Source organism: Somniosus microcephalus, chromosome 13, assembly GCF_052327205.1.
Source record: "Somniosus microcephalus isolate GS21.2 chromosome 13, FLI_Smic_1.0, whole genome shotgun sequence".
NCBI classification, from domain to species: domain Eukaryota; kingdom Metazoa; phylum Chordata; class Chondrichthyes; order Squaliformes; family Somniosidae; genus Somniosus; species Somniosus microcephalus.
The window spans coordinates 117,030,048-117,044,486 of NC_140999.1; positions in this window are offsets into that span (position 1 = coordinate 117,030,048).

A 14,439-nucleotide genomic window follows, 5' to 3' on the forward strand; every position below is an offset into this window, starting at 1 on the left:
TCTGTAAGTGTCTTTCGCTTTCTGATCTCACCACAAATTAGAATGAACTTGAATGAACTTGCATTTCTATAGCGCCTTTCACGACCTCAGGACGTCACAAACTGCTTTACAGCCAATGAAATACTTTTTGAAACAGTTCAACCTCCGTCGCCTCCAGTCCAGATCCAAGGTTGTCCCATCCTCTGCCGTCGAATTACCGTATGCAGACAACGCTTGCGCTTGCGCTCACTCGGAGGTTGAAATCCAAACCATCGTCAACACCTTCACCGAAGCGTACAAGAGCATGGGCCTTATACTAAACATCCGTAAGACAAAGGTCCTCTACCAACCTGCTCCCGCCACACAGTACTGCCCCCCGATTATCAAAATTCACGACAAGGCCTCGGACAATGTGGACACTTTCCATACCTTGGGAGCCTACTGTCAACAAGGGCAGACGTCGATGACAAAGTCCAACACCGCCTTCAGTGCGCCAGTGCAGCCTTCGGTCGCCTTAGGAAGAGAGTGTTTGAAGACCAGGACCTCAAACCCAGCACTAAGCTCATGGTCTACAGAGCAGTAGTGATATCTGCCCTGCTGCATGCCTCAGAGATATGGACCATGTACAGCAGGCACCGCAAAGCACTGGAGAGGTACCACCAACGCTGCCTCCGCAAGATCCTGCAAATTCATTGGCAAGATAGACGCACCAACGTCAGTGTTCTCGCTCAGGCCAACATCCCCAGCATCGAAGCTTTGACCACGCTCAATCAGCTCCGATGGACGGGTCACATCGTCTGCATGCCTGATACGAGACTCCCAAAACAAGCGATCTACTTGGAGCTCCGGCACGGCAAGAGAGCCCCAGGTGGGCAGAGGAAACACTTCAAGGACACCCTCAAAGCCTCCTTGATAAAGTGCAACATCCCCACTGACACCTGGGAATCCCTGGCCCAAGACCGCATAACATGGAGGAGAAGCATCCGGGAAGGCAGCGAACACCTCGAGTCTCTTCGCCGGGAGCAAGCACAAGCCAAGCACAAACAGCGCAAGGGGTGCACATCAACCCAAGCACCCCACCCTCCCGTCCCTTCAACCACCATTTTCCCCACCTGTCACAGAGACTGTAGGTCCCGCATTAGACTCATCAGCCACCTGAGAACATATTTTTAATGTGGAAGCAAGTCATCCTCAGTTCCGAGGGACTACCTAAGAAGAAGAAGAGACTGTTTGAAGTACAGTCACTGTAGTAATGTAGGAAACACGGCATCCAATTTGCACACAGCAAGCTCCCACAAACAGCAATGTGATAATGACCAGATAATCTGTTCCTGTGAAGTTGATTGAGAGATAAATATTGGCCAGGACATCAGGCAGATCCCCCCTTGCTCTTCTTCAAATAGTGTCATAGGATCTTTTATGTCCATCCTGAGATGGCAGATCGGGGCTTGGTATAACGTCTCTTCTGAAAGACAATTACATCATCAAATATGGACTTAGATTTTCTGCGATTGCTAAATTGGGATGCAGTTTTGGCAAGACAGGCCTTACATCTGAGGCAAGTATTCCATGATTTCAGATGATTTTACAGCCTTAGGGTCATTCCCATCAGCTCCCTGGTTTCCGCAAGGGTGAGGGGCACAGGGATTTGCTGTGGTGCACTTCCAGGCCCTCTGTCTGCTCTGGTGATTCTTCAGAAAAATGATTAAGATGTAAATTTTGGTTCCATAGCCTCTGGAGTCATTTGCCTTGCGATCGATTGTAATAATCTTTCTGGGTATAAAAATTTAAGGCACCCTCCTCCACTGCCATAGAAACACTGGATGCTAGGGATGGACGTTGCTATGGCACAAGTGATGGAAACAGGTGATGTCATTGTCATTTGCATATTATTGCAGCACCTATCCATATATGGACAAGCGTAACTGTACTTCAATCGTCACTTGCGGCAGAAAAACCAAAGCAACATCAAAATGGAGAAGAATGCAGCGGAGTGCATCCCCAACCCATATCCATGCCCACCCATCCTAGTTTTCTACTGAAAGATCAGCTAAAGTCATAAGGCATTGTAAAAGGGGATAACCATCGTCCAAAAATAGCCAGCCCTATCCTCTCCTTCTCCCTGGAGGACAAAGTCGGATGGTAGTTTAATTGGTTGCAGACCCCCTCAATATTGAGGGAGTGGAATCCCTTACGATTTAAAGAAGCTCAGGGGGTTTCAAGGTGGATATTGAGCCCTGTGGCCGGGGCACTGCTCAAGTGAACATCTCTGTTCTCGAGGATGTTATGCACTTTGTGTCAGCACAACTGAAAAAAATCAATTCCATTATAAGCTAAGGTATAAATCAAAGTTTCTGGGCACTCTGGCGTTGGTATTTACTCAGGCTGTGAAGAGAGTGGGGGTGGGAGGGGAATTTCGGAAGTAGGGGTTTCCCGTTCAGCCAGCAGAAAGTAACTGCAGGAAGTCTTTTTAATTATTTCAGTAGGTTTCCTGCCCTACAGCCAGTGAGGCTGACAGGGTTGCTGTATGTCAGGCAGGATAGCAGCCGCGGAGTGGAGGCCAGGTAAGTAGGAGATCGCAGGTGGGTGGTGGGGAGTCAAAGATTGCGGGGGGAGTTGGAGATCGGGTGGGGGGGAGTCGGTAATCAGGGGATGTGGGGGAGTTGGATGTCATGGGGAGAGTCAGAGATCGGGGGATGGGTGGAGTCGCCAATGGGAGCGGGTGGGAGTAGGAGATCGGGGAGTGGGGGAGTCGGAGAACGGGGAGTGGGGAAGTCGGAGATCGGGAAGTGGGGGAATCGGCGATCGGGGAGTGGGGGAGTCGGAGAACCGGGAGTGGGGGAGTCGGCGATCGGGGAGTGGAGGAGTCGGAGAATGGGGAGTGGGGGAGTCGGAGATTGGGGAGTCGGTGATTGGGGAGTGGGGGAGTCGGAGATCGGGGAGTGGGGGAGTCAGAGATCGGGGAGTGGGGGAGTCGGAGATTGGGGAGTGGGGGAGTCGGAGAACGGGGAGTGGGGGAGTCGCAGAACGGGGAGTGGGGGAGTTGGAGATCGGGGAGTGGGGGAGTTGGAGATCGGGGAGTGGGGGAGTGGGAGATCGGGGAGTGGGGGAGTTGGAGATCAGGGAGTGGGGGAGTCGGAGAACGGGGAGTGGGGGAGTCGGAGATCGGGGAGTGGGGGAGTCGCAGAACGGGGAGTGGGGGAGTTGGAGATCGGGGAGTGGGGGAGTTGGAGATCGGGGAGTGGGGGAGTGGGAGATCGGGGAGTGGGGGAGTTGGAGATCAGGGAGTGGGGGAGTCGGAGAACGGGGAGTGGGGGAGTCGGAGATCAGGGAGTGGGGGAGTCGGAGATCGGTGAGTGGGGGAGTTGGAGATCGGGGAGTGGGGGAGTTGGAGATCGGGGAGTGGGGGTGTCGGAGAATGGGGAGTGGGGAGTCGGAGATCGGGTAGTGGGGAGTCGGAGAATGGGGAGTAGGGGAGTCGGAGAACGGGGAGTGGGGGAGTCGCAGAACGGGGAGTGGGGGAGTTGGAGGTCGGGGAGTGGGGGAGTTGGAGATCGGGGAGTGGGGGAGTCGGAGAACGGGGAGTGGGGGAGTCGGAGATCAGGGAGTGGGGGAGTCGGAGATCGGTGAGTGGGGGAGTTGGAGATCGGGGAGTGGGGGAGTTGGAGATCGGGGAGTGGGGGAGTCGGAGATTGGGGAGTGGGGGAGTCGGAGATCGGGTAGTGGGGAGTCGGAGATCGGGGAGCGGGGGAGTTGGAGATCGGGGAGTGGGGAGTCGGAGATCGGGGAGCGGGGGAGTTGGAGATCGGGGAGTGGGGAAGTTAGAGATCGGGGAGTGGGGGAGTCGGAGATCAGGGAGTGGGGGAGTCGGAGATCGGTGAGTGTTGGGAGTTGGAGATGGGGGAGTGGGGGAGTCGGAGATCGGGGAATGGGGGTGTCGGAGAATGGGGAGTGGGGAGTCGGAGATCGGGTAGTGGGGAGTCGGAGAATGGGGAGTAGGGGAGTCGGAGAACGGGGAGTGGGGGAGTTGGAGATCGGGGAGTGGGGAAGTCGGAGAACGGGGAGTGGGAGAGTCAGAGAATGGGGAGTGGGGGAGTCAGCGATTGGGGAATGGGGGAGTCAGAGAACTGGGAGTGGGGGGGTCAGAGAATGGGCAGTGGGGGAATCGGCGATCGGGGAGTGGGGGAGTCGGAGATCGGGGAATGGGGGTGTCGGAGAATGGGGAGTGGGGAGTCGGAGATCGGGTAGTGGGGAGTCGGAGAATGGGGAGTGGGGGAGTCGGAGATCGGGGAATGGGGGTGTCGGAGAATGGGGAGTGGGGAGTCGGAGATCGGGTAGTGGGGAGTCGGAGAATGGGGAGTAGGGGAGTCGGAGATTGGGGAGTGGAGGAGTAGGAGATCGGGGAGTGGGGGAGTCAGAGAATGGGGAGTGGGGGAGTCAGAGATTGGGGAGTGGGGGAGTCAGCGATTGGGGAATGGGGGAGTCAGAGAACGGGGAGTGGGGGGGTCAGAGAATGGGCAGTGGGGGAATCGGCGATCGGGGAGTGGGGGAGTCGGAGAACCGGGAGTGGGGGAGTCGGCGATCGGGGACTGGAGGTGTCGGAGAATGGGGAGTGGGGGAGTCGGAGATTGGGGAGTCGGTGATTGGGGAGTGGGGGAGTCAGAGATTGGGGAGTGGGGGAGTCAGAGATCGGGGAGTGGGGGAGTTGGAGAATGGGGTGTGGGGGAGTCGGCGATCGGGGAGTGGGGGAGTCAGAGATCGGGGAGTGGGGGAGTCGGAGAATGGGGTGTGGGGGAGTCGGAGAATGGGGAGTGGGGGAGTCGGAGAATGGGGTGTGGGGGAGTCGGAGATTGGGGAGTCGGTGATTGGGGAGTGGGGGAGTCAGAGATTGGGGAGTGGGGGAGTCAGAGATCGGGGAGTGGGGGAGTCGGAGAATGGGGAGTGGGGGAGTCGGCGATCGGGGAGTGGGGGAGTAGGAGAATGGGGTGTGGGGGAGTCGGAGAATGGGGAGTGGGGGAGTCGGAGAACAGGGAGTGGGGGGAATCGGCGATCGGGGAGTGGCAGTGTCGGAGAATGGGGAGTGGGGGAGTCGGCAATTGGGGAGTGGGGGAGTCGGAGATCGGGGAGTGGGGGAGTCGGAGATTGGGGAGTGGGGGAGTCAGAGAACGGGGAGTGGGGAAGTCGGAGATCGGGAAGTGGGGGAGTCGGCGATCGGGGAGTGGGGGAGTCGGAGAACCGGAAGTGGGGGAGTCGGCGATCGGGGAGTGCAGGAGTCGGAGAATGGGGAGTGGGGGAGTCAGAGATTGGGGAGTCGGTGATTGGGGAGTGGGGGAGTCGGAGATCGGGGAGTGGGGGAGTCAGCGATCGGGGAGTGGGCGAGTCGGAGATTGGGGAGTGGGGGAGTCGCAGAACGGGGAGTGGGGGAGTCGCAGAACGGGGAGTGGGGGAGTGGGAGATCGGGGAGTGGGGGAGTTGGAGATCGGGGAGTGGGGGAGTCGGAGGACGGGGAGTGGGGGAGTCGGAGATCAGGGAGTGGGGGAGTCGGAGATCGGTGAGTGTTGGGAGTTGGAGATCGGGGAGTGGGGGAGTCGGAGATCGGGGAATGGGGGTGTCGGAGAATGGGGAGTGGGGAGTCGGAGATCGGGTAGTGGGGAGTCGGAGAATGGGGAGTAGGGGAGTCGGAGATTGGGGAGTGGTGGAGTAGGAGATCGGGGAGTGGGGAAGTCGGAGAACGGGGAGTGGGGGAGCCAGAGAATGGGGAGTGGGGGAGTCAGAGATTGGGGAGTGGGGGAGCCAGAGAATGGGGAGTGGGGGAGTCAGAGATTGGGGAGTGGGTGAGTCAGCAATTGGGGAATGGGGGAGTCAGAGAACGGGGAGTGGGGGTGTCAGAGAATGGGCAGTGGGGGAATCGGCGAGTGGGGGAGCCGGAGAACCGGCAGTGGGGGAGTCGGCGATCGGGGAGTGGAGGAGACGGAGAATGGGGATTGGGGTGTCGGAGATTGGGGAGTCGGTGATTGGGGAGTGGGGGAGTCGGAGATCGGGGAGTGGGGGAGTCAGAGATCGGGGAGTGGGGGAGTTGGAGAATGGGGTGTGGGGGAGTCGCCGATCGGGGAGTGGGGGAGTCGGAGAACGGGGATTGGGGGAGTCGGAGAATGGGGTGTGGGGGAGTCGGCGATCGGGGAGTGGGGGAGTCGGAGAATGGGGTGTGGGGGAGTCAGAGAATGGGGAGTGGGGGAGTCGGAGAATGGGGTGTGGGGGAGTCAGAGAATGGGGAGTGGGGGAGTCGGATATCGGGGATTGGGGGAGTCGGAGAATGGGGTGTGGGGGAGTCGGCGATCGGGGAGTGGGGGAGTCAGAGAATGGGGTGTGGGGGAGTCAGAGAATGGGGAGTGGGGGAGTCGGAGAACAGGGAGTGGGGGGAATCGGCGATCGGGGAGTGGCGGTGTCGGAGAATGGGGAGTGGGGGAGTCGGCAATTGGGGAGTGTGGGAGTCGCAGAACGGGGAGTGGGGAAGTCGGAGATCGGGAAGTGGGGGAATCGGCGATCGGGGAGTGGGGGAGTCAGATAACCGGGAGTGGGGGAGTCGGCGATCGGGGAGTGGAGGAGTCGGAGAATGGGGAGTGGGGGAGTCGGAGATTGGGGAGTCGGTGATTGGGGAGTGGGGGAGTCGGAGATCGGGGAGTGGGGGAGTCAGAGATCGGGGAGTGGGGGAGTCGGAGATTGGGGAGTGGGGGAGTCGGAGAACGGGGAGTGGGGGAGTCACAGAACGGGGAGTGGGGGAGTTGGAGATCGGGGAGTGGGGGAGTTGGAGATCGGGGAGTGGGGGAGTCGGAGAACGGGGAGTGGGGGAGTTGGAGATCGGGGAGTGGGGGAGTCGGAGAATCGGGAGTGGGGGAGTCGGCGATTGGGGAGTGGAGGAGTCGGAGAATGGGGAGTGGGGGAGTCGGAGATAGGGGAGTCGGTGATTGGGGAGTGGGGGAGTTGGAGATCGGGGAGTGGGGGAGTCGGAGATTGGGGAGTGGGGGAGTCGGAGAACGGGGAGTGGGGGAGTCGCAGAACGGGGAGTGGGGGAGTCGGAGATCAGGGAGTGGGGGAGTCGGAGAACGGGGAGTGGGGGAGTCGCAGAACGGGGAGTGGGGGAGTCGGAGATCGGGGAGTGGGGGAGTCGGAGAACAGGGAGTGGGGGAGTTGGCGATCGGGGAGTGGGGGAGTCGGAGAACGGGGAGTGGGGGAGTCGCAGAACGGGGAGTGGGGGAGTTGGAGATCGGGGAGTGGGGGAGTCAGAGAATCGGGAGTGGGGGAGTCGGCGATTGGGGAGTGGAGGAGTCGGAGAATGGGGAGTGGGGGAGTCGGAGATAGGGGAGTCGGTGATTGGGGAGTGGGGGAGTTGGAGATCGGGGAGTGGGGGAGTCGGAGATTGGGGAGTGGGGGAGTCGGAGAACGGGGAGTGGGGGAGTCGCAGAACGGGGAGTGGGGGAGTCGGAGATCAGGGAGTGGGGGAGTCGGAGAACGGGGAGTGGGGGAGTCGGAGATCAGGGAGTGGGGGAGTCGGAGATGGGTGAGTGTTGGGAGTTGGAGATCGGGGAGTGGGGGAGTCGCAGAACGGGGAGTGGGGGAGTTGGAGATCGGGGAGTGGGGAGTCGGAGAACGGGGAGTGGGGGAGTCGGAGATCAGGGAGTGGGGGAGTCGGAGATCGGTGAGTGTTGGGAGTTGGAGATCGGGGAGTGGGGGAGTCGGAGATCGGGGAATGGGGGTGTCGGAGAATGGGGAGTGGGGAGTCAGCGATCGGGGAGTGGGGGAGTCGGAGATTGGGGAGTGGGGGACTCGGAGAACGGGGAGTGGGGGAGTCGCAGAACGGGGAGTGGGGGAGTGGGAGATCGGGGAGTGGGGGAGTTGGAGATCGGGGAGTGGGGGAGTCGGAGAACGGGGAGTGGGGGAGTCGGAGATCAGGGAGTGGGGGAGTCGGAGATCGGTGAGTGTTGGGAGTTGGAGATCGGGGAGTGGGGGAGTCGGAGATCGGGGAATGGGGGTGTCGGAGAATGAGGTGTGGGGGAGTCGGCGATCGGGGAGTGGGGGAGTCGGAGAATGGGGTGTGGGGGAGTCGGAGAATGGGGAGTGGGGGAGTCGGAGAACAGGGAGTGGGGGGAATCGGCGATCGGGGAGTGGCAGTGTCGGAGAATGGGGAGTGGGGGAGTCGGCAATTGGGGAGTGGGGGATTCGGAGATCGGGGAGTGGGGGAGTCGGAGATTGGGGAGTGGGGGAGTCAGAGAACGGGGAGTGGGGAAGTCGGAGATCGGGAAGTGGGGGAATCGGCGATCGGGGAGTGGGGGAGTCGGAGAACCGGAAGTGGGGGAGTCGGCGATCGGGGAGTGGAGGAGTCGGAGAATGGGGAGTGGGGGAGTCGGAGATTGGGGAGTCGGTGATTGGGGAGTGGGGGAGTCGGAGATCGGGGAGTGGGGGAGTCAGCGATCGGGGAGTGGGGGAGTCGGAGATTGGGGAGTGGGGGAGTCGGAGAACGGGGAGTGGGGGAGTCGCAGAACGGGGAGTGGGGGAGTCAGCGATCGGGGAGTGGGGGAGTCGGAGATTGGGGAGTGGGGGAGTCGGAGAACGGGGAGTGGGGGAGTCAGCGATCGGGGAGTGGGGGAGTCGGAGATTGGGGAGTGGGGGAGTCGGAGAACGGGGAGTGGGGGAGTCGCAGAACGGGGAGTGGGGGAGTGGGAGATCGGGGAGCGGGGGAGTTGGAGATCGGGGAGTGGGGGAGTCGGAGAACGGGGAGTGGGGGAGTCGGAGATCAGGGAGTGGGGGAGTCGGAGATCGGTGAGTGTTGGGAGTTGGAGATCGGGGAGTGGGGGAGTTGGAGATCAGGGAATGGGGGTGTCGGAGAATGGGGAGTGGGGAGTCGGAGATCGGGTAGTGGGGAGTCGGAGAATGGGGAGTAGGGGAGTCGGAGATTGGGGAGTGGAGGAGTAGGAGATCGGGGAGTGGGGAAGTCGGAGAACGGGGAGTGGGGGAGTCAGAGAATGGGGAGTGGGGGAGTCAGAGATTGGGGAGTGGGGGAGTCAGCGATTGGGGAATGGGGGAGTCAGAGAACGGGGAGTGGGGGTGTCAGAGAATGGGCAGTGGGGGAATCGGCGATCGGGGAGTGGGGGAGCCGGAGAACCGGCAGTGGGGGAGTCGGCGATCGGGGAGTGGAGGAGTCGGAGAATGGGGAGTGGGGTAGTCGGAGATTGGGGAGTCGGTGATTGGGGAATGGGGGAGTCGGAGATCGGGGAGTGGGGGAGTCAGAGATCGGGGAGTGGGGGAGTCGGAGAATGGGGTGTGGGGGAGTCGGAGATTGGGGAGTCGGAGATCGGGGAGTGGGGGAGTCAGAGATCGGGGAGTGGGGGAGTCGGAGAATGGGGAGTGGGGGAGTCGGAGATTGGGGAGTCGGCGATCGGGGAGTGGGGGAGTCGGAGAACAGGGAGTGGGGGAGTCAGAGATCGGGGAGTGGGGGAGTCGGAGAACGCGGAGTGGGGGAGTCAGAGATCGGGGAGTGGGGGAGTCGGAGAATGGGGTGTGGGGGAGTCAGAGAATGGGGAGTGGGGGAGTCGGAGAACAGGGAGTGGGGGGAATCGGCGATCGGGGAGTGGCGGTGTCGGAGAATGGGGAGTGGGGGAGTTGGCAATTGGGGAGTCGGTGATTGGGGAGTGGGGGAGTCGGAGATCGTGGAGTGGGGGAGTCAGAGATCGGGGAGTGGGGGAGTCAGAGATTGGGGAGTGGGGGAGTCGGAGTACGGGGAGTGGGGGAGTCACAGAACGGGGAGTGGGGGAGTTGGAGATCGGGGAGTGGGGGAGTTGGAGATCGGGGAGTGGGGGAGTCGGAGATTGGGGAGTGGGGGAGTCGGAGAACGGGGAGTGGGGGAGTCACAGAACGGGGACTGGGGGAGTTGGAGATCGGGGAGTGGGGGAGTCGGAGAACTGGGAGTGGGGGAGTCGGCGATCGGGGAGTGGAGGAGTCGGAGAATGGGGAGTGGGGGAGTTGGAGATTGGGGAGTCGGTGATTGGGGAGTGGGGGAGTCGGAGATCGGGGAGTGGGGGAGTCAGAGATCGGGGAGTGGGGGAGTCGGAGATTGGGGAGTGGGGGAGTCGGAGAACGGTGAGTGGGGGAGTCGCAGAACGGGGAGTGGGGGAGTCGGAGATCAGGGAGTGGGGGAGTCGGAGAACGGGGAGTGGGGGAGTCGGAGATCAGGGAGTGGGGGAGTCGGAGATCGGTGAGTGTTGGGAGTTGGAGATCGGGGATTGGGGGAGTCGCAGAACGGGGAGTGGGGGAGTTGGAGATCGGGGAGTGGGGGAGTCGGAGAACGGGGAGTGGGGGAGTCGGAGATCAGGGAGTGGGGGAGTCGGAGATCGGTGAGTGTTGGGAGTTGGAGATCGGGGATTGGGGGAGTCGCAGAACGGGGAGTGGGGGAGTCGGAGAACGGGGAGTGGGGGAGTCGGAGATCAGGGAGTGGGGGAGTCGGAGATCGGTGAGTGTTGGGAGTTGGAGATCGGGGAGTGGGGGAGTCGGAGATCGGGGAATGGGGGTGTCGGAGAATGGGGAGTGGGGAGTCGGAGATCGGTGAGTGTTGGGAGTTGGAGATCGGGGAGTGGGGAAGTCGGAGAACGGGGAGTGGGGGAGTCAGAGAATGGGGAGTGGGGGAGTCAGAGATTGGGGAATGGGGGAGTCAGAGAACGGGGAGTGGGGGGTCAGAGAATGGGCAGTGGGGGAGTCGGAGATCGGGGAGTGGGGGAGTCGGAGAATGGGGAGTGGGGGAGTCGGAGATCGGGGAGTGGGGAAGTCGGAAAATGGTGAGTGGGGAGTCGGAAAATGGGGAATGGGGGAGTCAGAGATCGGGGAGTGGGGGAGTCGGCGATCGGGGAGTGGGGGAGTCGGAGAACAGGGAGTGGGGGAGTTGGCGATCGGGGAGTGGGGGAGTCGGAGAACGGGGCGTGGGGGAGTCGGAGATCGGGGAGTGGGGGAGTTGGCGATCGGGGAGTGGGGGAGTCGGAGAACAGGGAGTGGGGGAGTTGGCGATCGGGGAGTGGGGGAGTCGGACAACAGGGAGTGGGGGTGTCGGAGAACGGGGAGTGAGGGAGTCGGAGGTCGGGAAGTGGGGGAGTCAAAGAACGGGGAGTGGGGGAGTCGGCGATTGGGGATTGGGGGAGTCGGAGAATGGGGAGTGGGGGAGTCGGAGATCAAGGACTGGGGGAGTCGGAGAATGGAGAGTGGGGGAGTCGGAGAATGGGGATGGGGGAGTCGGAGAACAGAGAGTGCGGGATTCGGAGAACGGTGTAAAGTCCGCGCCACAATAATACACGGACTTCGGGAGAACAGTTTAATAGGTACTTTAATGAACAAGAGGCAGCTTGAAACTGAAACTACAGAAGCCTGCTAGGGCCTTTTATACAGGGATGGTCACTGCCAGTACTGCAGTCTAAGACCAGTTATTCCCTTAAAGGTACATACACAACAATTCCTCCCCTTTTAGATAAACAGTACATCACATTCATTTAACAACTAAATAATAACTAATTACAATTACAATTTCCTCAGTAATATATGCATCTACTGAAATAGTCATTTATAAGCTCAGTCTTTGAGGAGGCTTCCTGATCCGGACTGGATAGCGCCTTTCTCGAGTATCCTGTTCTGGCAGTGGAGTCAATTCTGGCTCATTGTCATTGGTTGGTTCATCAGCTTCCAATACCCCTGCTTCTGAGGTAGACGCAATCTGTACTTCGGGCTCATTACCAGGTGCACATGCTTGTGGTACAGGTTTGGCTTGTTCCTGTGACTCTAGAATCTGGTCAGCATGGCGTCTCACGATGCTCTGTCCAACGTCCACTGTGTACATTAGTGTTCCCTGCTGTGTGCATATCGTGCCTGTCTGCCATTTTCTGTTCGGTAGTCGCGGGCCAAGACTGGTTACCCTATCTTGAAGCTCCTGGTTGGCTTCTCATTTATGTGCTGGAACTGCTTATCCTCAACATCTCGTCTTATGTTTGGTTTGAGCAAATCCAAGCGACATCTTAGTCTCCGGTTGAAAAACAGTACGGCTGGAGTTTGGTTGGTTACTGCATGTGTCGCATTCCGGTAAGCAAACAGCAAGTTATCCACCTTGTGTTGCAGTGGTATGTCGTCATTATACATTGCCTTTATGGCCTTTTTAAAGTTCTGAACAAACCTCTCAGCCAATCCATTTGTGGCTGGATGATATGGGGCAGATGTGTAATGTTTCACCCCATTATTCTTCACGAACCTCCGGAAATCCTCAGACACAAACTGTGGGCCATTGTCAGAACAGATCTGTTCTGGCAATCCATTCCTGGCGAAGATGGTCCTTAGGACTGCAATAGTTTTCTCCGTGGTGGTGGAGGACATTTTAATGACCTCTGGCCATTTCGAATGGGCGTCCACAGCGATTAGAAACATTGAGTCAATAAATGGACCAGCGAAATCAATGTGTACCCGTTGCCATGGAGATGATGTCCACTCCCATGGATGTAGCGGGGCCTGTGGTGGAGCGTTTTGGACCTTCTGGCATCCTGTGCATCTCTTGGTCATATCCTCGATTTCTTTATCGATTCCCGGCCACCACACAAACGCCCTGGCTAGGCTCTTCATTTTTACGCCTCCCAGATGACCATCGTGAAGCTCATTGAGTACTCTACCTCTCAACTTGGGTGGAATTACCACTCAGGATCCACACATCAAGGTTCCCCGGCACACTGACAGCTGTTCCCTCCTTGGCGAGAATGCTGGCAACAGTGAGTCGCCATATGCTGGCCATCCCTTCACCGTCAAATCATAGACCTGAGAGAGTGTCGGGTCATTTCGGGTTTCCTTCTCAATACTTGCATTTGTAACAGGCAAACATTCGGGTATGGTCGCATGGAATATCTCCATAGGGTCCACTGCAGATGCTTCTTCCGCCGTAGGCAACAGTAGGCGCGACGGCCCATCAGCTTTTCCATGTTGTTTCGTACCTTTGTACTCTATGCCATACTGATGTGCCCCTAGAAAAAGTGACCATCTCTGCAGCCGTTGCGCCGTCATCACCGGAACGCCCTTCTTTGGGTTAAAAATTGAGACCAGGGGTTGATGATCAGTCAGTAGGGTGAATTTCTGCCCGTGCAGATACTGATTGAACTTCTTCACACCCCACACCAGGCTGAGGGGCTCCCTGTCAATCTGGGCGTAGTTACGCTCGGCTGAGGTTAGCGAGCGCGATGCAAAGGCTATTGGCCTCTCTGAACCGTCAGGGAATTTGTGTGACAGCACCGCTCCAATGCCGTAAGGTGACGCATCACATGCCAACCGAATCGATAGAGTTGGGTTGTAGTGGGCCAATACTTCTTTTGAAGTGATTTGGCATTTACATTCCTGAAAGGCACGCTTACACTCATCACTCCATTTCCATGTTACACCAGTTTGAAGGAGGGCGTTCAGTGGGTGCAGAATTGTAGATAAATTCGGCAAGAACTTATGGTAGTAGTTCACCAACCCGAGGAACGACCTCAGTTGCGACACGTTTTCTGGTGCTGGAGCCTTGACTACAGCCTCAATCTTGTCCGGCGACTTATCTTGTCCCTTCCTCATCAATCATGTGGCCACAATACGAGATTTGTCTCCTGAAGAACTCACATTTGGGACGGTTGGCTGGTAGCCCATATTCCTGCAATCTCGTGAGCACCTGTTCCAGGTTGGCAAGGTGTTCATTGTCATTTTCGCCCGTAACCAGGATGTCGTCCAAATAACACTGGGTCCCCGGGATCCCTTGCAGGACTTGTTCCATTGCCCTCTGCCACATAGCCGGGGCCGATGCTACCCCAAATACCAGTCGATTGTACTGGTAAAGGCCTTTGTGAGTGTTTATCGTGAGGTATTTCCTAGATGCTTCTTCCACCTCCATTTGTAGATACGCTTGAGCCAGGTCAATATTTGTAAAATGTTTCCCTCCCGATAGTGAGGCGAAAATATCTTCTATCCGCGGAAGCGGATACTGTACTGTGTGCAGGACTGGGTTCACAGTCACCTTGAAGTCCCCACAGGTGCGAACCTTCCTTGGCTCCCCAGGCGTGCTGCTCAATGCTTTCTTCATTACAGGAACGATGGGTGTGGCCCACTCGCTCCAGTCCACCTTAGACAGCACCCCCGAATGCTCCAGACTCTCCAGTTCAGCTTCCCCAGCTGGGGGTATCGCGTATGGCACCGGTCTGGGCTTGAAAAATTTTGGGGTTGCGTTATGGTTGCCTTTACTCCTTTTAGAGTCCCAAGCCCTTGTTGGAACACCTCTTCCACGTCAGATAGAATTTGTGACAAACGTCCAGGTGCGACGTCATCGTCTTTTTTGTCAGTCACAGTTAGTGCCAGAATGGAATGCCAATCCAATTGTAGTCTTCGGATCCATTCACGTCCCAATAATGGTGGTCCTCCATCTCG